Raw genomic sequence first — 19,708 nt, 5'->3', positions numbered from 1 at the left:
AATGGTTAACTTTTTAATAAATCTTTATTTTATCCTAATACTAATGTGAGGTAGTCAAAGTGGAAGTTTATAACTATAATAATCTTGAAGTTGCACAATAAGAACAGTATTACAATTAATGGTTCAAACAGTAATACTGTTTCATGGATTGGCAGATATTTAATAGATTAGAGGTCATATAATATTTGGGAGAGTTGCTTCAAATGGTTAGAAGTTGTTTTGGTTCGTTTGGTTGGTATTGAGGGACGAGACGATTTTTAAGCATAGCCCTAAATTTGTATGTTGTCAGGGGATCCTTCACTGGTTCAGGTAGTGAATTCCAGATCTTCGGATCCTTTATGCGCATTGCATTTTTGCATTACTTAATTTTAGTCCCTTATATATTTTTTTTCCATTATTTTAGCTTTATATAACTACCTTAGTTCATATATTCACAATTGTTAAAATAATCAAGGTGCTATTCTCAGGTGCTAAAGTGTAATAAGTTCACTATTTTGCCATTATATTCCAAAGCTCGTTTATTTGATTACCACTTTATTGTTCACCACAACTTATATTAGTCCCTTTTATATTATAATTTTATATTATAATTCTAACTTTAAAGAATTACCTTTAAAGTACTACCTACTATCATATTCCCAAGCTCCATTATTTGATCATCACTTTATTTGTTCACCACAAATTATTTTAGTCCCTTTTATATTGTCTCCTTTATTTTAGCTTTAAAAAAAACTACCTTAGCTCATTATTTTTACATTTGTTAAATAATTCAGGTGCTATTTTTTAGCTTTAGAAGATTTACTTTGTTTTATACTTAATTCTAACTATAGATTCACTACAAATCTTATGATTACAAGCATTGATCCTGATACCAACCTCTTATTGAATGACTTAAATGAATCAAACAGTTACTGTAATTACTACACAGCAGAACAATCAAAGGCACTTCTCAGAGCCAACAAAAACATAACTGTCTTTAACTACAATATCAGATCTTTAAGCAAGCATTACGATGACCTCATAGCATTACTAAATTCCTTGCATGCCAATATGTCCATCATTACACTAACTGAAACCTGGCTGAAGCCTGATACTACAGATGTCTATGCCATTCCTGGTTACACAGCCATACACAACTGTAGGACAGATCAGCAAGGGGGTGGCACAGCTATATACTACTCAGACCAACTAGAATGTATCACTAATACTTGCACAAGGGATGAACATGGGGAATATATAATAGCTAAATTCAAATCCAAATACCTACAAAAACCTCTCACATTGATAAACATCTACAGAGTTCCACAGTCAAACATTAGCCAATTTAGTCAAAACCTAGGAAGTATGATAACTGATGCACGTATGATAACTGATGCACGCATGAACAAAGATCACTTACTACTCTCAGGTGACTTAAATATAAATCTCCTGCAAGACCAGGACCCACACGTTACTGAATTCACAAACACGATGAGTAACTGCATGTTGCTACCAACAGTAACAAAACCTACAAGAGTTACGGAGACTAGTGTTTCCCTACTTGACCACATCTGGACCAACACCATATCCCCTTTAAAATCAGGCATAATTACAGATAATACCACAGACCACTACCCTACTTTCCTCATAACAACTCTTGGTAAAATACCCCAAGACACTACTAAAGTCACCTTCAGACTTCACAATGAGGCAGCCATTAATAACTTCACAACAGCAGTAACAAACATTGAATGGCACACTGAGCTAGAAATCTATACAGATATTGACGAATGTTTTAATAATTTTCTAAAAAAGACCCAATACCTCTATAATAAGCACTGCCCTAAAAAAACTAAACAGATGACAGCTAAGAGACTGAACAGTCCCTGGCTAACACCCAGCATTCTCAAATCCATAAATGCAAAACACCGATATGAAAAACAGTACAGAATGGGTCACATAACCAGAGACCAAACAAAACATTACTCGTCAATCCTAACCAGCCTGATAAGAAGGGCAAAAAAATTGTATTATGAGAACAGATTATCCAACTTACGAGGTGATATAAAAAAGACCTGGAAAACCCTATCTGAAATTCTGGGAACAAAAAAGATATCACGAAATAGTGAAATAAAATTAGCAAAATCATATCAACCCCAACTCCCACCAACAGAAACAGCAAACAGACTCAATGATTTCTTCTCCACTATAGGACAAAACCTTGCCAATAAAATCCCAAGCTCAGATACCCCACCAAATGACTACCTCACTGGCAACTACCCGAACACACTGTTCCTAGCTCCGACTAACCCATACGAAGTCTCCCTTATTATCAATGCACTAAAAAACAAGGCAGGAGATTTAAATACCTTGCCACCCTTTATATACAAAAAAGTGTCACAAGTGCTATCACCAATCATTGCAACACTCTTTAACAAATCCATTGAATCCTCCACCTTCCCTACAGTTCTCAAAATAGCAAGGGTCACCCCGATCCATAAAGGAGGAGACCAAACAGAGTTGAATAACTATAGGCCAATATCCAATTTACACCCTCTCTCAAAAATCTTCTAAAAATTAATTCATAAACGAATCTACTCCTACCTCATCTCCCAAAACATACTCAACCCCTGCCAATTTGGATTCAGGCCTAATAAAAATACTAATGATGCTATTATACACATGCTAGAACATATATACACACTGCAATAGAGAAAAAAGAAGTCCCACTGGGGATCTTCATTGACTTACGTAAAGCTTTTGATACAGTTGACCATGACTTGCTCCACGTAAAATTGTCACACTATCGTATAAGAGGGATCTCCCTCAACTACCTCAAGTCATACCTCAGCAACAGAAGCCAATATGTGTACGCAAATGGGGCAAGCTCTTCCGCACAACCAATTACAGTTGGTGTCCCACAGGGAAGTGTCCTTGGCCCTCGTCTCTTTCTCCTATACATAAATGACTTGCCAAATGCTTCGCAATTACTCAAACCCACACTATTTGCAGATGACACTACATATGTCTTCTCTCACCTGAGCCCAGTCACGCTAGCCAATACTGTAAATACCGAATTACAGAAAATATCTACCTGGATGAGGACTAACAAACTTACACTAAACATTGACAAAACCTACTTCATTCAGTTTGGTAACAGAGCTACAGGTGTCCCTCTTAACATAATGATAAACGGATCACCTATCACAAAGCTAACAGAGGGAAAATTCTTAGGAATCCACCTCGATAATAGACTCAAATTTCATACACACATACAACAAATTTCTAAGAAAATTTCCAAGACTGTAGGCATACTATCGAAGATACGGTACTATGCTCCACAGTCAGCCCTCCTGGCCCCCTATCTTTCTCTTATTTACCCCTATCTCACCTATGGAATTTGTGCATGGGGCTCAACAACAATTAACCATCTCAGACCACTAATTACCCAACAAAAGGCTGCAGTTAGAATGATAACAAATTCTCACTACAGGCAGCACACTCCACCAATATTTAAAACATTCAACCTACTCACCATACAAAACATCCATACTTATTATTGCACCTATTACATACATAGAACACTTAACTCTGATATTAACCCTCCCCTCAAACATCTTGCCAACCTCAACAGAACACATGACCATAACACAAGGCACAGATCACTCTTTGATGTTCCTCGTGTCCATCTCACGCTATGCAAAAACTCAATGCACATTAAAGGCCCTAAAATCTGGAATTCATTACCTGTAAATATAAAAGAAACACTACCTGTTTATAAATTCAAGTCTCTTCTCAAAGATCACTTACTCACCCAAAACCAAATAAATACTGAATAACTGAGCCTTATAAATTGTATATCTTAAATGTTTCTCACAATTATATCACATTAATGTTAAACCTAAAACCCAATCTAACAGAATACTCCATTCGACTGAATGTACAGCAATGCATGCAACCATATGACCTGTCTTTGTAATACTCATTTGTGCTTTATAGTTATCTGTTTACAATAATGTCTTATCACTGATTTCATCATTGCTTAGTTAATCTTAAGTTAATTTTAAGCCAGCCCATAATGCTATGCATATAAGTGGCTTTGGCATGCTGCTCTTACCTGTATTTTTTGTACCTCTGTATGTATGCTCAAAATTACTAAATAAATAAATAGTGCGAGACTGACATGAGGGATGTCAGAGTGCGTTGTGCCTAGTATTGTGACAGTGTTCTTTTGTAACTATCAAGGAGATGTTTAAGCGGAGGGTTTATATTGATGTTTAATGTTCTGTATACAGTAGACCGTTATTTAACCCTTTCAGGGTTTCGGACGTACTAGTGCGGCTTACGCACCAGGGTTTTTGACGTACTAGTACGCCTATATTCTAGTGCCCTCAAATCTAGTGAAAGCTGGCAGGCCTACATATGAAAGAATGGGTCTATGTGGTCAGTGTGCACAGTATAAAAAAAATCCTGCAGCACACAGTGCGTAATGAGACAAAAAAAACTTTGACCGTGTTTTTGGATTAAAACAGCGACTTTGCACTGTATTTTCATATGGTATTTATTGTTGTATTCTAGTTTTCCTGGTCTCATTTTATAGAATGGAAGACATATTACAGAGATGATTTTCACTGGTTTTACAATGAAAAGTACCTTGAAATTGAGCTCAAAGCAGCTGAAATGTTCGATTTTTACCACAGTTCAAAAGTAAACAAATCATGCTAAGCATCCAATACACGTCAACTGGTGAGTCTAATATTCTTTCACAAGTGCGCTGATATTATTTATACCATTTCTACACTAATGCAGTAGTCTGCATAATAGTAAATCTTCTATTTTTTGTGAGAATAAAAATTCAAAGTGGAAAGCAAAAGAATGTAAGAGGGGCATGGGGATGTGACTAATGAACAGAGGAATTGTTATTTTAGTGCCAGGAATGTCTTTCTTGTTTATTCTGGACCCTATTTGGAAATTGGCATCTTTTGAAATTTGTGTGAAATTGGCAAAATTGCTAAATTCTGACCACTGTATTGGATAGTTGAAATCAGTAAATGGGTGGCTTCTTGTACTCATTCGATAGAAAAAATAGAATTCTAGCTAAATAGTTATAATTTTTGTCAACTAGTACACTGGAATTGGCCGAAAATAGGGCTCCAAGTGGGCAAAATCGCCGATGCATAAACATCGTCGAGACCGCTAACTTCGCGAGAGCATAATTCCGTAAGTTTTCCATCAAATTTCATACTTTTGGAGTCATTATGATCAGGAAAAGATTCTCTATCATTTCATAAGAATCCCCCCCCCCCCCCCCCCCCGAAAAATTTCCGACCCTGAGAACAAGTTTAGGAGAGGGCCTGTCGACCCTGAAAGGGTAAAAGAGTGGTACAGGGTAAGGAGTGTTGTTTGGGGTATACAGTATTGTATATTGGAAAGGATGCCTACTGATTTGAAAATTTTCTTGGATATATGGTGGATGTGGGAATGAAATTTAAGATTACAGTCGAGGAGAATACCTAGAAATTTACGCCTCGTTATTACCCTCGGTGTGTCTTGTAATAGGGGAACTATTTATTGATATGTTAAGTTGGATATTTAAGGCTGTTTCCAAATAGCATGAAGTATGTTTTGTCTATGTTGAGAGTGAGTTTGTTGGTCATCATCCAGGTATATATTTTTAGCAGCTCGTTGTTTACAGTGTCTCTAAGTACATGTATACCTGGGTTTGAGTGGGAGTAGACATAAATATTGTCATCTGTGAATAGAACTGGTTTAAGGAGTTGAGATGCATTTGGCAGATCATTGATGTAGATGAGAAGGGGAAGTGGGCCTAGGACACTGGACACTGCCCTGGGGCACTCCAACAGCTACAGGCTGGATAGTGGAGTTGACTCCATTTGCATATACATACTGGTGTCTGTCATTAAGATAAGATTTAAGGTAATCGAGAGAATGTCCTCTGATGCCGAAATGATTTAGTTTTAGGTTCAGGTGATTGTAGTCTACTGAATCAAATGCTTTCTTTAGGTCAATGAAGAGCCCCAGTGGATATTCATTTTTATTGAGGGCTGTATATATTAGCTCAAGCATTTGTATAATTGCATCATTCATACTTTTTTTAAAATTGTTTGTGTATTATTTTTTTATTATTTTAGAAAGTAAGGGCAAGTTTGATATAGGTCTATAGTTTTTCGGATCATTTGGATCACCTCCTTAGAGGATCAGGGTGACCCTTACTGTCTTGAGTATGGATGGGAAGGTTGAGGACTCAACAGACTTGTTAAACAATGTTGCAATAATGGGTGACAGCACATAAGCTGCTTTTTCATTTAAATGAGTGGTGGCAGGTTATTTAGATCTCCTGTTTTGTTTTTTAATGATCTAATGATGAGTGAGACTTTGATAGAATTAGTTGGAGCTAGAGTATTTGGGTAGTTGCCAGTGAGGTAGTCTTTTGGCTAAATATTTGAGCTTGGAATTTTGCTTGCTAGCTTTGATTCTACAGTAGAGAAGAAGACATTAAGTTTGTTGGCCGTGTCTATAGGCTATATGTGAGGTTCATCTGATTTAGTTAGGTTTATCTCTGTTTCTAGACAGTTTTCTAGAACCCAAAATTTTGGAGAGGGTTTGCCAGGTCCTTTTCATATTGCCTTTTATTTCAATAAATCTATTTTTGTAATACATTTGCTTTGATTTTCGTAATAGGTTTGTGAGTATTGACATAAATCATTTAGTCAGTTATTTAGTAATCAGGCCTAATCTGAACAGTTTTTCAAGTGGTGCTTTTTATTACTGGATTTAAGATACTATTTGTTAGCCATGAGCTGTTTAGTCTCTCTGCTGTAATCTGCTTCATTTTGATTGGACAGTGCATGCTATAAAGGTTTTGGGTTTTATGTAAAAAAAAATTTTGACATCTTTGTCAGTATTATTGCTGTCAGCTAGCTCTCTCTGCCAATCAGTGTCACCTGGAGTTTACCTGGAGAGAGTTCCGGGGGTCAACGCCCCCGCGGCCCGGTCTGTGACCAGGCCTCCTGGTGGATCAGAGCCTGATCAACCAGGCTGTTGCTGCTGGCTGCACGCAAACCAACGTACGAGCCACAGCCCGGCTGATCAGGAACTGACTTTAGGTGCTTGTCCAGTGCCAGCTTGAAGACTGCCAGGGGTCTGTTGGCAATCCCCCTTATGTGTGCTGGGAGGCAGTTGAACAGTCTCGGGCCCCTGACACTTATTGTATGGTCTCTTAACGTGCTAGTGACACCCCTGCTTTTCATTGGGGGGATGGTGCATCGTCTGCCAAGTCTTTTGCTTTCGTAGTGAGTGATTTTCGTGTGCAAGTTCGGTACTAGTCCCTCTAGGATTTTCCAGGTGTATATAATCATGTATCTCTCCCTCCTGCGTTCCAGGGAATACAGGTTTAGGAACCTCAAGCGCTCCCAGTAATTGAGGTGTTTTATCTCCGTTATGCGTGCCGTGAAAGTTCTCTGTACATTTTCTAGGTCGGCAATTTCACCTGCCTTGAAACGTGCTGTTAGTGTGCAGCAATATTCCAGCCTAGATAGAACAAGTGACCTGAAGAGTGTCATCATGGGCTTGGCCTCTCTAGTTTTGAAGGTTCTCATTATCCATCCTGTCATTTTTCTAGCAGATGCGATTGATACAATGTTATGGTCCTTGAAGGTGAGATCCTTCGACATGATCACTCCCAGGTCTTTGACGTTGGTGTTTCACTTTATTTTGTGGCCAGAATTTGTTTTGTACTCTGATGAAGATTTTATTTCCTCGTGTTTACCATATCTGAGTAATTGAAATTTCTCATCGTTGAACTTCATATTGTTTTCTGCAGCCCACTGAAAGATTCGGTTGATGTCCGCCTGGAGCTTTGCAGTGTCTGCAATGGAAGACACTGTCATGCAGATTTGGGTGTCATCTGCAAACGAAGACACGTTGCTGTGGCTTACATCCTTGTTTATGTCAGATATGAGAACAAGAAACAAGATGGGAGCGAGTACTGTGCCTTGTGGAACAGAGCTTTTCACCGTAGCCGCCTCAGACTTTACTCTGTTGACTACTGCTCTTTGTGTTCTGTTTGTGAGAAAATTATAGATCCATCGACCAACTTTTCCTGTTATTCCTTTAGCACGCATTTTGTGTGCTATTACGCCATGGTCACACTTGTCGAAGGCTTTTGCAAAGTCTGTATATATTACATCTGCATTCTTTTTGTCTTCTAGTGCATCTTGGACCTTGTCGTAGTAATCCAGTAGTTGGGACAGACAGGAGCGACCTGCTCTAAACCCATGTTGCCCTGGGTTGTGTAACTGATGGGTATCTAGATGGGTGGCGATCTTGCTTCTTAGGACCCTTTCGAAGATTTTTATGATATGGGATGTTAGTGATAGCAGTCTGTAGTTCTTTGCTATTGCTTTACTGCCCCCTTTGTGGAGTGGGGCTATGTCTGTTGTTTTTAGTAACTGTGGGACAACCCCCATGTCCTTGCTCCCTCTCCATGGTAAAAGCTTGTGATAGGGGCTTCTTGCAGTTCTGGATGAACACAAGAGTTCATTGAGTCTGGCCCTGGGGCAGAGTGCATGGTCATGTCATTTATCGCCTGTTCGAAGTCATTTGGCGTCAGGATAACATCAGATAGGCTTGTGTTTACCAGTTTCTGTGGCTCTCAAGCAAAAATTCATTTTGATCTTCGACTCTGTCTGGTTAGCGGCTTGCTAAAAACCGAGTCATATTGGGACTTGAGTAGCTCACTCTTTACCTTTGTGTCATCTGTGTAGGACCCATCTTGTTTAAGTAGGGGCCCAATACTGGATGTTGTTCTCAACTTTGATTTGGCATAAGAAAAGAAATACTTTGGGTTTCTTTCGATTTCATTTATGGCTTTTAGTTCTTCCCGCGATTCCTGACTCCTATAAGATTCCTTTAGCTTAAGTTTGATGTTTGCTATTTCTCTGACCAGTGTCTCCCTACGCATTTCAGATATATTGGCCTCTTTTAGCCGCTCTGTTATTCTTTTCCATCGCCTGTAAAGGGAGTGCCTGTCTCTTTCTATTTTACATCTACTCCTCCTTTTTCTTACAGGAATAAGCCTTGAGCATACATCGAGTGCCACCAAGTTAATCTAGTCTAGGCATAAGTTTGGGTCTGTGTTGCTTAGTCTATCTTCCCAGCTTATATCATTTAGGACTTGGTTTACTTGGTCCCACTTTATGTTCTTGTTATTGAAGTTGAATTTGGTGAAGGCTTCCTCATGATTTATCTCATTTTGTTGGTCTGGGGGGCTCCGCACATACATGTCTGAACCTCAATTATGTTGTGATCTAAGTATATTGTTTTTGATATGGTGATATGAGAGAGGTGCGGTAGTGGTCTGTAGTGTTGTCTATGATAATAGCTGCTTGTAGTGGAGGTATCATGTTAGTCCAGATATGGTCAAGTAATTAGGCACCTGTCTGAGAAATTTTTGTTGGCTTAGTTAGAAAAGGCAGTATCAAGCAGTTGTTCATAGTGTTTGTGAAATCAGCTACTGGAGGGTAAGTTACTTAGATGAGGTTTATGTTGAAGTCTCCTGTATCAGGTGGTGTTTATTCACTTCATGAGTCAGTTATCATGTTTCTAAGGTTACCACTAAAAGTGTAAGTATATGTGTGCTGTAATCTGTAGACTGCTCCAACTGTTATAGGTTTTTAGGTTTGTTAATGTGAATTTAGCTATAATGTATTTACAAGTGTCGTCCCTTGTGCAAATAAATTTCATACATTCCAGTTGTTTGGAGTAGTATATGGCAGTGCATCCTCCTAGTTGGTCAGGCCTGCGGTTGTGTATGGCTGTGTACCCAGGTATGGTAGCTATGTCTGTCAAATCTTCTTTGAGCCAGGTTTCAATAAGAATAATGAAAGTTATAGTAGCATTTAGAGACTTCAGCAGTGCAAGTAGGTCATCATAGTGTTTACTCAGTGATCAAACATTGTAGCTGAATACTGTTTGTTATTGCTGGCACTAAGTAGAGTTTTAGTGTGATGAGCAGTGTAGTAATAGCAATTACTGTTAGGATTATTTGTGCAGTTTAATAAGAGGTTGATATCAGGATTGATATTTGTATTCATAAGAGTAAAGGAGGATGTAAAAAGTATCTACAGAAGGCACATAGAGAAATAAGCTGTTGCAGTTATCAAAAAATAAAAAATATTTACTGTTAGCCACTTAAAAATATGAATATATGGACTAAGATAATTATTTTGAAGCTAAAAATAAAGGAGCTTTTGACAAAAAAATAAACCAAAAAAAGAGATAATATTTTAGCACCTGATTTGGCACCTTAATTAGTATCTTATGTTCCTAAGTAAATGATAATCAGTTGCTGCTAATCACTAACAAATAAGAATGTATGGATTAAGATTACTATTCAAGCTAAAAATGTATGAGGCACTGACTGGGTATACTAAGATTCAATCAAAAATGTTAAATCTTTTGCAAAAATGCAATGCACATGAAGGGTCCAAAGATCTGGAATTCACTACCTGAACTGGTAAAGGATCCCCTGACAACATACAAATTGAGGGCTATGCTAAAAAATCATCTCTGAGTACTAACCAAAACAACTTCTAACAAGTTTGAAGCAACTCCCAAATATTATATTATATGACCTCGAGTCTACAGTGGACCCTCAACCAGCGATGGCATCGATTAACGATAAATCTGACTAGCGATACATTTTAACGCAAAAATTTTGCCTCAACTAGCGCTTAAAAACCCGACCAGCACTATTCGTTCCGTACGAGACACGTCCACTTTGGCCTGAGCGCGCCTCACTTGTCCCGTGGGTGCCAGTGTTTACAAGCCAGCCAGCCACCGCAGTCGCTTCCAAACATACAACTGGAACATTTCATATTATCACAGCCTTTGTAGTGATTGCACCTGCAAAATAAGTCACCATGGGCCCCAAGAAAGCTTCTAGTGCCAACCCTACAGCAAAAAGGGTGAGAATTACTATGGAGATGAAGAAAGAGATCATTGCATATGAAAGTGGAGTGCGTGTTCTGAGCTGCTGGTCAGGCTGTATATCAAACCCCAATCAACCACAGCTATCATTGTGGGCAAGAAAAACGGCAGTCAAGGAAGCTATCAAGTAAGTAAAGAATCACTAACCAGATCACAGTTAGTAGTATGAGAGACTGTTATTGGTGTGGATAAACAAGAACAGATAGTGAGATAGCATCTCTCGAGCAATCATATAGCACACTAATAAAATGCATTTAATTGAAAAATGCCAGCAACTAGTGATGTGAGTAACTCAAGGCCAGCAAAGGTTGGGTTTGAGACGGGCAGTTTGAGCAGATCTATAGTGTGATAAGGCATGGTGAGGCACAAATCGCATCACGCTGCTGAAAATATGCAATTCAAGGAGCATAATAGCAAGAATGAACTTGATTCAAGTGTTTGTGATGAAACAGGCCTGTTTTAAGGAAACAATATAACTACATTACTTATGGAGGAAGAGGCACTCCCAGGACATAAGCCATGACACAGGCTTACTCTGTTGATGTGTGTGCAATTACAGTAGGACAAAGAAGCTCTCAGACAGGTATCACTGAAACTCCCAGAGGTCTTCAGAAAATAATGTCATCACATGACTATAAAAGTGTGGAGGCAAAGGTAAGGTATCACTAGACTTTTCAGCATCGTTTACACCATGCACACCAACGTGGAAAATTACCTACTTTTTTTTTTATTCTTTTGCTACCTTGTATATTTTATCTGTCAATTTAAATCGTGTTATACTCTAATTCTTTAAAATAACTGATATAACACCTTAGCAAATTACAAACCCGAGAGTCTTGTGCCTTTTTTGGCACACTGAGATTAAACTCATTGTATCATAGTCATCTAAAGCCAATACATAGTACCAAAGCTCATTATATTTAATTATATAGTGTAATTACTAGTGAGAGCTTAAAAGTATTTAATTTGTATTTCTACAATATTAGATTAAACTTAGTTGTACTATTGCTCACTAGTTTACAGATAGACTATAACAAAGTCACACATTAGACCTTAGCAACACAAGGATAGTTCTGTTATTTTAATTGTATTTATATTAATAGTTTATACCAGCTGTAATTTTTTTAGCTCATCTGTTACAACATACAGACAACACCAACTTCATTATGTGTGTATTAGTGACTAGCACTTACATGACTAAAATGCTATAGCTACATACTCTGTCCAAACTTCCCACCACTACATAGATATCAGTACTAAAAACTCTCAATACACAACTCAGGATATAAATAAATTATAATTTAAACTTAGAAGATGATTACTACGTTGACTAGATCTAAACTCATAATGAGACACAATCAAACTCATTGGAAAGTAACTGCTCTTACTACACAGCACTGCCAAGCCAGCACTATCCCAAACAATGCTAAAAGTCTATCAGTACTTAACTACAACATCAGGTCCTACAAAACACTATGATGAAATTCTCCCTGGCACCCTTGAACTGACAAAGACATATTCATCAGTCCTCACCAAAGTAATAAAGAAAGCCAAACAACTATACTACTCCAGTAGATTCACTGACACAAGAGGAGATATAAAAAAGACCTGGAAAACACTCTCTCAGATTCTAGGGACCCACAAACTGAAAAAAAACAAGAATATTGTCCTAACTAAACCTAATGAAACACCACTGCAACCCACCGACACAGCTAACAAAATAAACGACTTCTTCTCAACCATAGGTTCTTATCTCGCCAATAAAATCCCACGTACCAATGCCCATGCCGGGGACTACCTAGATGGGAATTTCCCAAATTCTTTCTATCTTGCTCCAACTGAGCCCACGAAAGTCACCGAGATTATAAAGTCCTCACGCATACTATCTCATTGCTTTTTAACAAGTCGCTAGAAGCTAGCACCTTCCCGAAACTACTCAAGACGGCAAGGGTTACACCAATACATAAAGGTGCTGACCCTACAGATTTAAACAACTATAGGCCAATATCAAACTTACCATTGCTATCCAAAATCTTCGAGAAACTCGTGCACAGGAGACTATATTCATTTATAACGTCACAAAACATACTCAACCCCTGCCAATTTGGATTCAGGAAAAATAAAAGCACTAACGATGCAATTATAAAAATGCTTCCAGGCGCTGTATAATCCTCCGGGTTTAGCGCTTCCCCCTTGATTATAATAATATAAAAATGCTAGATCTGCTTTACACAGCATTGGAAAATAAGGAATATCCACTAGGAATTTTTATTGACCTAAGAAAAGCTTTTGACACAGTAGACCACGGCATCCTACTCCATAAACTTGACCATTATGGTATAAGAGGCCATGCGCTTGCATATTTCAAATCTTACCTTACTAATAGGTATCAGTATGTCATCATTAAAGACACAGCATCAACAACACAGCCACTTGATACTGGAGTTCCACAGGGAAGTGTCCTTGGTCCCCTGCTCTTCCTCATATACATCAATGATCTTCCAAACGTATCTCGACAGCTGAACCCCATTCTCTTTGCTGACGACACGACTTATGTCATCTCTTACCCTAATCTTGCAACCCTCAACACCATTGTTAATGAGGAGCTGATCAAAATATCGACTTGGATGACAGCCAATAAACTTACGCTTAACGTTGACAAAACCTACTACATTATGTTTGGTAGCAGAGCAGGAGATGCGCAAATTAACATTGAGATCGACAACACTCTAATTACCAGGCATAATGAGGGCAAATTCCTAGGCCTATACCTCGACAACAACCTGAACTTCAGCACCCATATCCAACACATAACCAAAAAAGTATCCAAAACGGTTGGGATCCTCTCCAAGATACGATACTACATGCCGCAAACTGCCCTTTTCACACTATACCATTCACATATATATCCATACCTCACCTATGCTATCTGTGCTTGGGGTTCAACTGCAGCAACACACCTAAAGCCAATAATAACCCAACAAAAAGCCGCAGTAAGAATAATCACTAAATCCCATCCCTGGCAACACACACCCCCACTCTTCATAGATCTAAACTTACTCCCTGTTCAGTACATCCACACTTACTACTGTGCAATCTACATCTACAGGACCTTAAATTCCAATATTAACCTTGACCTAAAACGCTTTCTTGATAGTTGTGATAGAACCCACAGGCACAACACCAGACACAAACATCTCTATGACATTCCCCGTGTCCGACTAAACCTTTACAAAAATTCAATGTATGTCAAAGGCCCTAAAATCTGGAACACCCTACCTGAAAATTCCAAAACTGCAGACACATTCATCACCTTCAAAACTACCATCAGAAAACATCTGATCTCCCTGATACACCCTGTCAACTAATAATACGAATACCACCTGGTGGTTCACACTTACACTCACTCACCCATTTGACCATAAACAGAAATATCAATCTCAATCTCAAAATAATGAATCTTAACTAATCATAAGTTGGTCTGTGATACTCCAATACTGAAACTATGTATAGTGCCAAAACAAAAGCATTCACATTGCTAAACTCACAACTAGTATTTAGTCATTTAGCCATAATACCAACTTATCTCATAATTTTGTAACATTTTAAACCTAAGATTTAATATAAGTCTGCCCGAAATGCCTAGCCATGCTAGGCGTTCTAGTGGTACACTGTAATTATTATTTTTATTATTTTATTATTTTTTATTATTATTTTACCAAATTCTGTAAACTCAGCATTGTAATACTTATAGAGAATAAAGTTTGAATTTGAATTTGAATAAGCAGACTCTTGGATGTCACTACCACCCAGCTCCGGCTGGGTTACAAATATCTATGGCAGGTTAAATCACCACCACCAGATGTAGACCAAACGAAATGTAAACTTTGCCAGATGGAACACCCTACCTGAGAACTGTAGAACTGCAGACACATTCATCACCTTCAAAACTACCATTAGAAAACATCTTATCTCCCTGATAAACCCCGTCAACTAACTACACGAATACCACCTGGTGTTTCACACTTACACTCACTCACCCATTTGACCGTAAACAGAAATATTAATCTCAATCTTAAAATAATGAATCCTGTGATACTCCAATACTGAAACTATGTACTGTGCCAAAACAAAAGCATTCACATTGCTAAACTTACAAACTAGTATTTAGTCACTTAGCCATAATACCAACTTACCTCATAATTTGTAATATTTTAAAATAAAGAATTAAACTAAGTCTGCCTGAAATGCCTAGCCATGCTAGGTGTTCTAGTGGTACACTCTGTAATCATTATTTAACTACATGTAAACCACACAACAACCAAATTCTGTAAATTCAACATTGTAATCTTTATAGAGAATAAACTTTGAATTTTAATTTGAATTGTCACACCTTGCGTCATTATGTACTGGTGTGCGATAAAACTCACTCAGAAATGTTCAAGAAATGGTAAAGTATTTTATCCACAGTTGTATACTACAGACCATTCTGGAGAAATACCCTGACTTTGCTAGCTGTAAATAATGCATTACCATGTGTGTGTGTGTGTGTGTGTGTGTGTGTGTGTGTGCGCGCGTGTGCGTGCGTGCGTGCTTGTGTGTATACATATATTTGTATGCTCTTGTGCATGTGTGTGCGCGCGTGCGCCCTCGTGTGTGTATGTGTGTGTGCGCGCGCGCGCTCGTGTGGGTGTATGACCCACTTAATATTTGTATTTATAACTCATTACAGTTGTGACCAGGTGTTTACGTATCAGTGGCTCATTACTTTGTAATTTGTTCATGACTGTAACCATTTATAGGAGTGAAGCTGATTCATTACCTTTGTAACTTGCCATGATTGGTGCTGTCCTGGGAGACAGTAATGGTGAAGCTGGAGATTTTGTCCAGGTAGTCGGGAATTGTACGCAGGATGGAATGCATATAAATGACCTCATGGGAGACAGGAGCCGTAGTGGGGAAAAGTGTAGTCAAAGATAAGATAAAACCAATATTGCAAACTAGAAATACCACAGGAAATAGCAAACAAGAGGACTCCACTAGCAATAGTGAGGATATATTACCAAAAACAACTGGTGGGAGCTCCATTGTTGGTGCTAGGGAGGATAGGAATAAGACAGGTAAACATGCACTAACAGGGAATACAGTCACAGAAACCCAAGGCAAACGGAAACCAAGCCTGTGCACATACTATGCACTTGGTATCTGCAGGCATGGGAAATCTGGAAAAACAGATGGGACGTGCAACTATGACCACCCTAGAAAATGCCGTGCCCATATGACAACAGGAAAATGCAAACTCCCTTCCTGTAAGCTTTTTCACCCTGAAATGTGCCCCTCTTCAGTACAGGAAAGACTGTGCTATAACTTAAATTGCCAGGCACACCATCTAAAGGGGACAAAAAGATACAAAACATCCAGGCCATGAGAAAACCTGGGTAGCCACAGCCACTCAAGAGGGAGAGGTTTTTTAGTGCCAGGAAGAAAAAAAAACTGGCAGGAAATGGCAGAAATCGTACACCAAATCCAGTTATTTCTGGAGTGGAACCACAGTCGATGGCCTCCACTCCAAACCAACAGATACAGATACTAATGCCGGAAAAAAAAACCTCCCCCAGTACCAACAATACCACCAGTCCGATGACATTCTTCTTTGCAAATATACAGGGTCTAAAGCCAGCAACAAACAACAAAATACCTTTCATCCGTGGACTGCTTGCAGAGGCAAAGGCAATGTTCGTGGCTTTCACTGAGACCCACATAAAGGATCACTTGGACAACGAAATATGGATCCCAGGTTACAACCTATACAGATGCGACAGAGTGAATAGGCAAAAGGGGGGGGGGTTGGCCTGTACATTGCAGAGTCACTTGTTTGCACAGAACTGCTGAATGCCTCAAGTGATGTAGTGGAAGTTTTAGCAGTAAAGATCGAGAACCAAAACCTAGTCATTGTGGTAGTCTACAAGCCTCCGGATGCAACATCCCAGCAATTCCAGGAACAGCTGTTAAAAATTGACCACTGTCTGGAAAATCTTCCAGCTCCTGCACCCAACATCTTGCTCCTGGGAGATTTCGACTTAAGGCACCTAAAATGGAGGAATATAGCAAAAGACTTGGCAGACGATGCAACATCCCCCCAATGAAAAGCAGGGATGTCACTAGCACGTTAAGAGACCATACAATAAGCGTCAGGGGCCCGAGACTGTTCAACTGCCTCCCAGCATACATAAGGGGGATTACCAACAGACCCATAAGAACATAAGAAAGGAGGAACACTGCAGGAGGCCTGTTGGCCCATACTAGGCAGGTCCTGTACAATTCATCCCACTAACAAAACATTTGCCCATCCCAATTTTCAATGCTACCCAAGAAATAAGCTCTGATGTGAAAGTCCCACTCAAATCCAACCCCTCCCACTCATGTACTTATCCAACCTAAATTTGAAACTACCCAAAGTCCTAGCCTCAATAACCCAACTAGGTAGACTGTTCCACTCATCAACTACCCTATTTCCAAACCAATACTTTCCTATGTCCTTTCTAAATCTAAACTTATCTAATTTAAATCCATTACTGCGGGTTCTCTCTTAGAGAGACATCCTCAAGACCTTATTAATATCCCCTTTATTAATACCTATCTTCCACTTATACACTTCGATCAGGTCTCCCCTCATTCTTCGTCTAACAAGTGAATGTAACTTAAGAGTCTTCAATCTTTCTTCATAAGGAAGATTTCTAATGCTAAGTATTAATTTAGTCATCCTACGCTGAATGTTTTCTAACGAATTTATGTCCATTCTGTAATATGGAGACCAGAACTGAGCTGCATAATCTAGGTGAGGCCTTACTAATGATGTATAAAGCTGCAGTATGACCTCTGGACTTCTGTTGCTTACACTTCTTGATATAAATCCCAGTAATCTATTTGCCTTATTACGTATGCTTAGGCACTGCTGTCTTGGTTTAAGGTTGCTGCTCACCATAACCCCCAAGTCCTTTTCGCAATCTGTATGGCTAAGTTCTACATCATTTAACTTATAAGTACTAGGGTTATGGGCACTCCCGAGCTTCAGAACCTTGCATTTATCTACATTGAACTGCATCTGCCACTTTTCTGACCAAGAATAGAGTTTGTTAAATCCTCCTGAAGTTCCCTAACATCTACGTTTGAATCAATTATCCTACCTATCTTTGTGTCATCGGCGAATTTGCTCATATCACTAGTAATTCCCTCATCAAAATCATTGATATATATTATAAACAACAACGGGCCCAAGACTGATCCCTGTGGAACGCCACTTGTTACAGATCCCCACTCGGATTTAACCCCATTTATGGACACTCTGCTTCCTGTCTGTTAGACATGACTCGATCCACGAGAGCACTTTTCCCCCAATGCCATGAGCTGCCACTTTCTTTAACAGTCTATGGTGCGGAACTCTATCAAAAGCCTTACTAAAATCTTTATCGTGGTCAACAGCCTCAAAAGCTTTACTGAAGAAAGTTAATAAATTAGTTAGACAAGACCGGCCTCTTGTGAATCCATGCTGAGTATCATTAATCAAGCTATGCTTATCGAGATGGCTTCTTATAATCTCAGCTATAATTGACTCGAGTAATTTGCCTACAATTGAAGTCAGGCTTATTGGGCGGTAATTTGACGGTAACGACTTGTCCCCTGTTTTAAAAATAGGAATTACATTAGCCATCTTCCACATATCAGACACTACACCTGTTTGAAGAGATAAATTAAAAATATTAGTTAATGGTTCACAGAGTTCCATTTTGCATTCCTTAAGAACCCTTGAAAAAACCTCATCAGGTCCCGGCGACTTATTTAGCTTCAGTCGGTCTATCTGCTTCACAGCCATCTCACTAGTGACTGTGATGTTACATAATTTATCTTCTTCAAGCCCACTATAAAAATTAATTACTGGAATATTGTTAGTGCCTTCCTGTGTAAAAACTGAGAGAAAATAAATATTTAAAATCGAGCACATTTCATTCTCTTTGTCAGTAAGATGCCCATAGTTATTTTTATGGGGACCTATCTTATCTATAACTTTTGTCCTATAGACCTGGAAAAAAACTCTTGGAGTTAGTTTTAGAATCCCTAGCAACTTTAATTTCATAGTCCCTTTTAGCTTTTCTTATCCCCCTTTTAATGTCCCTCTTAATGTCAATATACTGATTCATAAGATGACCCTCACCTCTTTTGATATGCCTATAAATTCCTTTCTTATGCCCTAGTAGATATTTGAGCCTATTATTCATCCATTTTGGGTCATTTCTAATTGATCTAATTCCCTGGCAGTCTTCAAGCTGGCACTGGACAAGCACCTAAAGTCGGTTCCTGACCAGCCGGGCTGTGGCTCGTACGTTGGTTTGCGTGCAGCCAACAGTAACAGCCTGGTTGATCAGGCTCTGATCCACCAGGAGGCCTGGTCACAGACCGGGCCGCGGGGGCGTTGACCCCCGGAACTCTCTCCAGGTAAACTCCAGGCAAACCAGGAGGCAGCTCTAATGAAAACTCACACTCACACGAGCTTTTAAATCTCTGCACAAAATTCAATTTAAACCAGCAAATAATAGAGCCTACTAGACTGGAGAATACACTAGACCTCATCTTCACTAACAATGATGATCTGATACGAAATGTCACCATATCAAAAACAATATATTCAGATCACAACATAATTGAGGTTCAGACATGTATG

The sequence above is a fragment of the Cherax quadricarinatus genome, chromosome 18 (genome assembly GCF_038502225.1).
Source record: "Cherax quadricarinatus isolate ZL_2023a chromosome 18, ASM3850222v1, whole genome shotgun sequence".
Taxonomy (NCBI): domain Eukaryota; kingdom Metazoa; phylum Arthropoda; class Malacostraca; order Decapoda; family Parastacidae; genus Cherax; species Cherax quadricarinatus.
The sequence above is the reverse complement of the archived record's forward strand: the minus strand, read 5'-3'. Positions refer to the sequence as shown.